Source organism: Ochotona curzoniae, unplaced genomic scaffold (genome assembly GCF_017591425.1).
Source record: "Ochotona curzoniae isolate NIBS_2020 unplaced genomic scaffold, NIBS_Ocur_1.0 contig_2692, whole genome shotgun sequence".
In the NCBI taxonomy this organism is placed as follows: Eukaryota; Metazoa; Chordata; class Mammalia; order Lagomorpha; family Ochotonidae; genus Ochotona; species Ochotona curzoniae.
This window is the reverse complement of record NW_024465556.1, coordinates 9,157,714-9,168,450: the sequence shown is the minus strand read 5'-3', so window position 1 is coordinate 9,168,450 and position 10,737 is coordinate 9,157,714. Positions and strand designations below refer to the sequence as shown.

Genomic DNA, 10,737 nt, shown 5'->3' with positions numbered 1-10,737 from the left:
ACTTGTGTAAGGGCCTTAAGTCAGAGTTCCAACAAGATTCTTGGAGTAGGGCAAACATTCACTCACAATGCAATCAATTTGCATGCTTGCTTTCAACAAATATTTATTGAGTACCTTTTATATGCCTGGTACTATAGCCAAGCTGCTTGCTTAAGCTAAGGTGGGTAACAGCAGACAACAAATGTGTGTGTACAGGTGTGTATGATCATTTGTAGCACACACAAGAAAGGACACACCAAACGGAAACCAAAATTAAGGAAGCAGAGTTGGGGGCTTGAGAGAGGTGGCAATGTTGAAAAAGTGGTCAAGAACTCAGAGATTCCTGAGACTAAATTTCTGATGTAAGTGAGGAAAAACCTTCATAAAAAGCCATAGAGGAAGAAGAGTCCTGGCTCAACATCCAAGAGGCAGAAACATGAGCATGGAAAAATCCTGAAAAAAGCCAGAGGTTGTGTGGCAGAGCGTGGGAGAGGGCAGTAACGAAGGAGGAAAGGACAGTGAAGTGGCAAGAATGTATGGCCTTGAAGGCAAGTCTGTACTGTGTTCCGAGAAAGTGTAGCTTTATTCATTTATTTTTCTCTTGAGCAAAGGATTAGCATGGGTTAGCATACTGTACATACTTCCAAACAGTCACCCTAGATACCATAAAGATAACAGACCCAAGAGTGGAGAAATTTAGAGGTTTTTTCACAAATTCAAATAAGCAATGCTAGTTTGGGGGAAAGTGCTAATGGTGGAGTTTACACCTGGAATGCCGTCTGAATGCTGTCAGGCTATCTAAATGGATTGAATATGAGATATGAAAGAACAACAGATGACCAAAAACCAGAACGACTGGCTCAAAATAATTCTAGGGTTCAAATCAACAAAGGAATCTGAAAGACAAGCCACTTGGAGGATGTCCTGTCCTAGCTCTCCGTATAGCTGCACACTTCCCACAGGTGCAAGCAATCATTTTTTGCACTTATCTCTTCAGCAGCTGTCTGTCTCCCATCCGCATTTGAACTTCTGGGAGGCACAACCTGTACCCATCTGGTTCACCCTTGCATTACTTTTACCATAATTAGTGCTAGGCACTTGATTAAGTACTGCAAAGCAAAGTTTTGAGTACTCTTGAAATTATATCTTATTAGAAGCAATGAAAGAATATGGGATGATTTAAAAGAAAATAACTTTATTAGCTTTCAGCCAAGACTATAAAGATTCTGTTTTCTTGTGTATCTCTTACATAATTTACACTTACACCAAACCGATTTACTAGGGTTTCCATGATCCCTGTGCTCCTAGCTGGTTTCGTGTTAACATTCTTCCAGCAACAGCTTTAGTCTGATCTGACATCATAACTATCCAAACATTTCATCTACTTAACAATTCTTAGAAAAGTATCTTTCCTGCTAAAAATGATAGTTATCATTTATTTTTTATTACTCAAGCTCAAGCAAAGATGGGAAAACTGAAGAGCAAGACCTACAGACAATTCTAGAAGCTTATTTCCAATTATTGTAGACTGCCTCTCACATAAACTTTTATATCGGTTGTTAAAAACTTCAATGGGTGGCCCAGTGGCGCAATGCATAATACGTCTGACTACGCACCAGAATATTCTAAGAGCTCTTCAGATTGATTTTGTTGCATTATATTTGCATTCACCTTCACTCTACAGGGGAAAGTTTTATATATATATATATATATATATATATATATATACACACACATATATATACATATATATATATACACATACATATCAGGGCTAAACAATGGAAAGGTCTAGAAAATGAAATGCATGGTAGTGAACCAGTCTAGACCATTTTGCTCATGAGAAGTTCTGAATTTTTCGGTGGTCACATGCTTATCAGCTTGAGGTAAGGCTAAACTGAATGTGCTGGTTTCTAATACTGATTTTTGCTTTAAAATAAAGTTCCTGCGAGCCTTTGGCTGAGCTGTCCCTAGGCTAAAGGTCGAACGTGCAAACGGCTGCAGTAACGAGGGTCAGTCTTCGGGTAAACTGCACCAGATGACACCCAGTAATGTGCGGTTCGTGATGTCAGCACAACCCATACTCAGGCTCCCGAAGTCCCCAGCTCTAGGTTCCAGAACGCCCAGTCGAGAAACTGACCCTTGACACGGCCACAAACTTTCCTCAGACTCGGCTTCCGTTAGTGTTAAAGGGGAGCCTGGCGCGTCCCTGAGGTGAGCGGCAGCGACGCCTCCGCCGGGAGTGGGGTTGGGAGGGAACCCTTGGGACAGCGTCCCCGGCTGCGGGGCCGCGGGAAGCTGAGCTCCGAGGCTGGGCGCGCCTCGGGCGGCCGGGAGGCGGCGGGGAGGCGGCGGGGAGACGGCCCAGGGCCGCCGGGGCGCCACCCAGATGACTCCCGGGCAGGCCGCGCGGGCGGGGAGCGGCCGCAGCCGCCGCCCCTGGGCAGGAGCGAGGTGGCGACACGGGGGCGGGCTCGGTCGCTCTCCGGCCCGGCTTTACTAAGCCCGCGCCCGGCCTCGGCAGCCCGGCCGCGCCGGAGCCGCCGCCCGTAGTCTCCAGCGTCCTCAGGTAGCGCGGCCACCGCTCCTCAGGGAGGGACGGGTCCGCTTCCCGACGGGTTGGTGGGCCTTGGGCTGAGGGGGTCGGGAGGGTGTCTCTCTGACTACCTTGCGCTCAGCCACCGACTCCGGGACAGCGAGGGCTCGAGGCGTCCCTTTGCGGGGTGACCTGGTTACCTTCCGCTGAACCGCCGGCCGGCAGCGCCGCTGAGGGGGCTCGCTTCCCGGAGGCTCGGGGCTGCTCGGCGCCCTCCCACCTCACGTACGCACACGCACACCCCGGGCAGGGGAGGGGGCCCGGAGGATTAGCGGGGCGGATAAAGTCACACGGCCAGTCAGCGAGGATAAGAACCTGAATGGGACCTGTCCACGCTGTGGTCGGATGAAAGTAGGCGCAGCTTGTGCGGCTCCTCACGTCCGGCCCTCGGCCCTCGGGTGGGGCGGGATTGGTTTCTCTCCTTGCGTCGTCTTTGAAAGCCCGGGCTGTGAAAAGGTTGGGGGGTCAAGAATGAGGAGACTGTGATTCATTCAGGGTTGCTTCGTCCGGCTTTTCAACACTTTCTCTTGGCTCCAGGAGGGGTAGGTTGGAGGACTCATAGAAGTTTGTGGTATATTCCCAGGGAACTTAGTGTGTGGTGTGTGTGTGTGTGTGTGTGTGTTTTAACTTGAGAATTAAAACAATAATAACCATCAAGATAACCCCCTCTTAATTCTAATTGGGCTTTATTAGAGCATAAACTGCTGGTAATGTTATTCAATGTTGAGTCCAGCAGGTGTGTCAGTGTTGAAATGTGTGTTTACTGAGCAGTTTTAGGAAAGTTGATTCCTTGTGTGCCTTTTCCTGTGCTGGAACACTGGGAGGTTTCTCGGGAATCCAGTAGTACCACTTTGAAGTTGGGAACAAGCCCTCTCCTGGGGGGCCCCTGACCTGGGGCAGAACAGGCTCCCTGTACTTTCTGGTTTTGTTAATAGCATTTTGGATGTGCAGTTTTGCTTCCTGGGCTTCCTGCCTTAGTCTCTGCTAAAAGGAAAACTTATCAGAAATATGCCCTAGGCACATTTGGGAGGGAGAAAAAAAAATGATGTGATTTTTGTTCCTGCCGTTAAAGTTCTCACATATTGGCAATTTAAACCCAAAGCATTGTTTACCACCTGTCAGACTTACTCCGAAGCGTAAGGATTAACTAATAAAAGATTTGTAAAATGCTTCCTGAATCTAAAATTCCATAAATATGCTAAATAGTAATAATCCACCCATTGTTAAATTTATGTAGCTTCTTCTGCCATGCATACAAGATGGTGTAGATGCATGTTTCCTGTCAATTAAACAATGAGTTTGGAATAAAATAATGAGTTCAATTCACATTCTATGAAACTTTGAAATAAAATTTCTCCCATAAGGCAGCATCAGCAGAGAATCATATACTAAGCAGTATTTCAAAAAAGCTATGTGTGGAATAGCATTTACCTTATGGTTGGGGGGAAAAGGGACCCAGTGAGCTTCAAACACCAAGGACTATTCAGCCCTAATCTGGTACCAGAACGATACACATTCCCTAACATTTTGGAAGTCCTGTAAAGAAAGCGTGCAGGTTTGGGGGGGACAGCTGTCCACAGTGGCTGTCCACTTTAATCTATGAAATATGCACCTTGGGATTTTAAGGCTGAAGTTCACTCTGTGGTTTTGCTCGTAGACAGTGAGGAAAAACTTCATCATTACTGTGATATGTTATTCTTTCAGTGTCATAGGCTTGCTCTTCAAGCTTAACAACCTCTGTCATTAAGAGCCTACAGTGACATGATAACGTTTGCCTCCTAGCCTGTTTTGTTGTTGTTGTTGTTTTTTAAATTTCTTTTATTTTATTTGAAAGAGTTATAGGAGGAAAGGAAGGGAACAGAAAGGCAGAGAAAATGCTGGTTCACTCTCTGGATGAGTACAGTGGCCTGGCCCAGACCAGGCCACAGCTATGAGCCAGGAGCTTCTTCTCTCACCTGGGTGGAGCAAATTCAAACACGCTGGGCCTGCCTTGGAACCAAGTACCAGTGTGGGAGACCAGGAAGAGGCTCCGGGCTCCCAGCTTCAGATTGGCTCAGCTCTAACTATTGCAGCCATCTGAGGAGTGAAACAGCAGATGGAAGATCTTCCTCTCTGTCTCTCCTCCTCTCTGTATATCTGACTTTCCAATAAAAATAAAATAAATATTAAAAAAAAAAAAAACACGTTAGGCCATTTCCCACTGCTTTTCCCAGGTCATTAGCAGGAAGCTGAATTGGAAGTGGAGCAGCTGGAAAATGAACTGGAACCCCTATGGAATGTTGGTGTCATAGCAGCAGTTACAATGCCACAATGCTCTCTTGGCATGTCATTAATAATAGGCTGTGCTGTGTGCTGTTCTTTTACCAATATCCTCAAGCAAAACTTGTTTTCCATGCTAATTTTTAAGTGTAAACATGTGTATGGTAGTCTTTTCTGTTTTAGTAAGACAACCCTGGATTTTTCACTAGCAGAGTAAGCTGTAAGCAAAACCAAGAAGTTGTCATTTTTTTTTTCTGGAATTTTTCTACTCCAGAAGTCTCTCCTCCCTTTGCTTAAGGCCTCTCAGAAGGACAGTTGCTAAGTAGACCTCAGACCTCAGTCCAGTGTTCTAGAATGCCCGGCTGCCACCATTCCTCCTTTACTCCAGCTACTTAACCTTTGCCTTGTTTTGTCTCAACTTGCCATAGGCATGAGTGAAAATGCATTAGGTGAAAAGTAAGAGCACTTACTGGGCCGCTATATAATACCTGGGCCCTGTGTCACATTAGCTCGTTAAATCCCAATGGCAGCTTGATGCGGTATGTATTTCATATAAAAGGAAACTGAGACTCGAGGAAGCTCTTGTGCCAAAAACCAAGTAGTTTATAAGTAAAATAGCCTGAATTGGAATCAAGGCCATCTGGCATGTTGTGCTGCATGGTAATGTCTAACTCACAGTTCACATTCTGGATTGATACGCCAAAGAGTTCTCCCATTCAGTCACTGGCTATTTGACTCTGGGCCTCTGGTTTCCTTCCTCTAGTTTTAGATTAAATTATCTTTCAGAGATGGAAGGAACTGTTCCAGAATTCTGTTTGCCAAACAGATAAGCTATTCCTCCCACAGGATTCCAGAATATGCTTTCCCCTGCCCTGCCCGTTTCTCTACACCCCACCCTACAGCCTGTTTATCTTTTCTTCCTTCTGGTCTGAGTAAGCCTTACCTTCTCCAGGAGGCTTTTTCTGAACATCCTGTGGTTATTCTCCATCTCAGCCAGCCCTTAGGGAACTCTCAAGTTATTTTGTTTATATTTCAGTTACATGTGGTTGTTGTTTTCAGTCTTCTTATCCATTCCCTGCTTTCTCATCTAAATGTAGGCTGCATAAAGCCAGAGTGCACTTCACCTATTTCACTGTTTTATTTTAAAGCTACTGGTGGTATTGAAAGATGCATTGTTGTAAGTCAATCAGTGTATTTTGAATGAATGATCTCTCATAAAGAACATGCATGAATGACTAATACATTGGCATTTCCTTGCGATAACCCAAATGAAGCACTATTGATCTTATACCATTAGAATGAGTCTAAATTATGAATGTAGATCTGAGTGCAATAATGGAGACAGCAGGGCAGCCTCAGGCCCATAGGACAAATGGACACACAGCACATTATGCAACCCCTATATCTGATAACAGAGAACCAAACCTCAAAATGATATCAGAAACTTGGGTGCAGAAGACACTCAAGAGATCAGCCATTATTTGATGGATGGAAACTGAAGTTCCAAAAATACCAACCAAAAAGCTTAATACTTTTCATCCAGCTCCCTGCTTATGGCCTGGGAAAGCAGCCAAGGATGGCCCAAGCCCTTGGGATCCTGTCCCATGGGGGACCAAGGAGCTTCTGCCTCCTGGTTTCAGATAAGCTTAGCTCCAGCCCTTGCGGCCATTTGGGGAGTGAACCAGTAGATGAAAGATTTTTTCCTCTGTATTTCCCTCTCTCTGTAAATCTACCTTTCAAAAAAATATAAATGAATTAAACGAAAAAAATCTTAAGACCTAAGCCTTCTGACTTCTGTTCACCCAGAGATCAAAACCTTTGTGAGTCCACCCACAAGGTTATATAATCCTATTGCGTGTCGACAGAGTTATGTAGCTTTGGACAGTGCTGTTGTCTTTCATATAGCACAAAAAGCCTTAGGTTGCTCAGATCAATCGTAGATAGAAGCCATAGAACATCCTACATGAATAGTCTGTTTTTAAATTTCTTCTGGCCTGTATAAACTTAAGTGAGTCATTTACTATTTTAATGATCCATCAAGCAGCCTCTTAGTGGTTATCATTAGTTTACCAATTCTCTTTAAATGCTTGGAAGCTTCAAATGGAAAATTTACAGTGCTGAGCATTTAACAGTAGTGTAATAGATTCAAGATACATTTAAATGATGATTGATATTTTCAACTCTGGAGTTTTGGTGGCTTATCTTCAAGGACTTAGAGGATAACTTTTCTAACATAAAGAGGAATCCTTGCCGGAGTACTACATCTCATAAACAAGCAGTTCTGTCCAGTATTAAATGTACAGGCCTACAATTACCCTCAGACAGTTGCATTTTCGGAAATTTTCCAGTCAGATGATCTGAAGATTTCGATATGAGGTCAAGAATAATTTGGGTATGTTTTTATTTTTCCCATGTTATCCCTAAAAAGACTTTTTAAAATTAGCTATTTGGAGAGAATTCAATGTGTTTGAGTCTAGCAGAGAGCAGTGGTGATCAAAATTGTCTTCCCAAGAATGATGTATTGATCAACTTTTTATTACAATAATAGCATACCTGAGACAGACTAACTGATGAATATAAGAGGTTTATTCAGCTCATACTTTTGAAGGCTCAAGGGCATGGCACTTGAATCAGCTTAGTTGTGATGTAAGCCCTTTAGTCTCTGACATATCAGTCCACATGACAATGGCAGCAAAAGTTCACAAATGTCAAACAGGAAACAAGACAAAGAGAAGGGCCAGAAATACTCCTTCTGTAACAACGCTCTCTCCAGAAATAATCTGCATGTTAGGGTGTAAGAAAATGTCTTAATCCTTTCTGAGGGGCAGCATCCCAAGGATTTCTTACCAGGCCCCACCTTCTTTTTTTTTTTTTTTTTTATTGTTGCTTACATTGTATTATGTAGTACAGTTTTATAGGCGCTGGGGATTCCCCCCACCCCTCCCATACCCCTCCCCCCATGGTGGATTCCTCCACCTTGTTGCATAACCATAGTTCAAGTTCAGTTGAGATTCATTGCTTGCAAACACATGCCTAGCATAAAGTTCAGCGTCTTATTGTCCAGATAAGTTCAGTGGCCTCTTGGGGAGACCTTCTATGGTCTGAAGATAGGTCTAACAGAGTAAAGATCCGGTCAGTTAAAAGCCCCAACAAGGCCTCAGTATCGATATACAACATTATGGAATTAATTGACATAGTATTGGGTAAACAATATGTTAAAAATAATGCAAGTTCCATTCTTCGAAACATCTGGGTTGAGACAGTATCAATGACAGGTTCAAAAAATAACAAACAACCATACAAAAATTACAGGTTAAATCAAGGCAAACATGTGGTATCTAATCTTTTGGGATTCACTCATTTCCCTTAGCATTATAGTTTCCAGTTGTGCCCATTTAGCCACAAAGAACTGCATTTTGTTTTTTTTTATAGCTGAGTAGTATTCCATGGAGTAGATGAACCAAAGCTTTCTTATCCAATCTTCTGCTGATGGGCATTTTGGTTGCTTCCATGTTTTTGCAATTACTGATTGTGCTGCAATGAACATAGGGATGCATGTTGGTTTGTCGTAAAACAGGTGTTTTGGATATATTCCTAGGAGTGCTATTGCTGGGTCATATGGTATGCAGATTTTGAGTTGTTTGAGTGTTCTCCAGACTGATTTCCATAGAGGCTGTACCAATTTGCAGCTCCACCAGCAGTGGAGTAGGGTTCCCTTTTCCCCGCATCCTCGCCAGCAAGCGTCGTTGGTGTTCTTGTTTATGTGGGCCCTTGGAGTCCAAGCTTCTCACACATAAACCTTTGGGGAACAATGCACATGCAAATCATAGTAATAGACATCAGTTTCATTGTAGTAGAAACTGTGCATGTTACATTTCATATCATACTATAGCCACAGGGTTTGTTACTAACTACAAATCAAAAATTTCCAAAATGTTCCTGTTGAATACAAAAATAAGTTAGTCATTAGCATCAGAATTGAGTGTTAAGTTCTTTGAGTAAATAATGAAGTTCCCTGTTCTAAACTGTTACATTCTGTATAACAGAGAGATTAGCATTTATGAAATAATAATGGACAAATTTGCAGGTCAATGACAAAGTTCTATTGCTTTTCAGCCTTTTGGCCAAGATCAAGTGGAATTACAAAATGCTCAGTTAAGTCTGAATTTAAAATATACATTCCGTGCTTCAGGAATGAATAGACACCATATAATTTTTGTTTTAATTTTTATTTATTTATTTAATTGAAATGCGGACAGAGAGAAATCACTTGTCTTCTGATTCACTCCTCAGATGCCTACAACAGCCGCAGATCAGTCTAGTTGAAGCCAGGAACTCAGTCTAGATTTCCCATGTGGGTGGCAAGGACCCAACAACCTGAGCCATCACCACTGCCTCCGAGCAAGAAACCAGCATTGGAAGGAAGCTGGGACTCAAATCCAGGTACTCCAATATGGGATGTGAGCATTTCAAACTATGTCAAGCACTGTGCCAGCATCTGTTCCCTCCCAGCGGTCTATTTTATTTGCTAAATCCGACAGTAGTCTTCGGGGAATATAGCACTCAATGACATCAATATCCAGAACTTGGAGAGGCTGGATGGTTGTTTAACTTTAAGAAACTGATGAAAACTCTTAGTATGATCCTGAGAAAAAGACATACTTGCAAGGAATCCTCATCTGTTTTGTGGGTACCAGGCTGCTGACATCTCCTTGAGACACCAGTCACCCACATTGTAGACAGCATTAGCAGACTATTCACATGATGGGGCTGGAGAAGTCTAGAAGATGAGTCAGTAAAGTTAAATTCACATTAAGGCTTTTTGAGTGGTATAACTTAACTGGGCCCTCAGTGGGGAAATTTCTGAAGCTTTGAGAAGAAGGAAGTTCCCTTAGGCCCTTAGAGTAATATGTAGCATGGAACAGTGAGAAATTGGGCTGGTGAAAAAAGAAAATCTGAATGGTGGGCAGCCTTATGTTCTAACAGATATAGGTAGTATACATCCCACTTGTATTGGGAAATAGAGTCTTTACTGATATGTGGAATAGGAATGAGAACATATAAAAGGAAAAGAACTAGTGCAATAGTCAGAGTTTCATAGTCAACAGACCTGAACCCTATCCTCCATTTACAAGCCAGGTGATCTCTGACATAAGCAACTTCTGTGAGTACTCATCTCATGAACTTGGAATAACAATATAAGGTAATAATTGAGTCATAGAGAAGATTAAAAATGAAGTTGTATTTACCACAGTGTGTAAGAATGCATACCTGATTGATATGATATACTACTGCTCCTGCTATTAGTAAAGGCAGAGGATCTTCCTACAGCCTTCGTGAATGCTTTGGGGGAAATGAAAAACAGACTGGTAGAATGATTGCATGTTTTCTAGATCTGGATATATTTAAAATCTCAATCTAAAAGTTGATTCAGAGATTTTATAACTGCCGTATTGATAACATGTATCAGAGAGCTACCATCCAAAATGTTTTGAGATTTATTTATTTATTTATTTGAAAGGCACAGAAAGGGAGAGAGAGAGATTGTTTAGATTGTTTTTCCATGCAATGGTTCATACCCCAAGTGCCTGCAGCAATGGGGCCTGAGGTAGGCCCACACAGGTGGGGGGTGGGTGTGGAGGCAGGTACTTGGCCTGCCATCTGTTGCCTTCCCAAGCACCATAGCAGGAAACCATATCAAAAGCAGAATACCCAGCAACTCAACACAGCACTCTGATATGGGATGCCAGTGTCACAAGTGGCGACTTAACACACGGTGCCATAATACGAGTCCCTTCCCTTCATATTTTCTGAGAGAGTTGGACTAGATCCAGCCTGTCTCCTCTGTGGCCCTGTGTTGGTTGATCCTTCTCCTCTCTAGAACTCCCTTCCCTGAGATCTTG

At 43.0% G+C, this 10,737-nt stretch overlaps 1 protein-coding gene across 1 annotated transcript in view; it reads left to right on the top strand.

The window, feature by feature from the left end:
• The first annotated feature begins 2,513 nt into the window (after positions 1-2,513).
• The window catches only part of RHOBTB1 (Rho related BTB domain containing 1), a 123,832-nt gene continuing 115,608 nt past the window's right edge, over positions 2,514-10,737 (top strand). The window contains exon 1 of the mRNA XM_040975816.1: positions 2,514-2,548. The gene's annotated coding sequence lies outside the window, so the exon portion shown is untranslated. The remainder of the gene's footprint in view (positions 2,549-10,737) is intronic.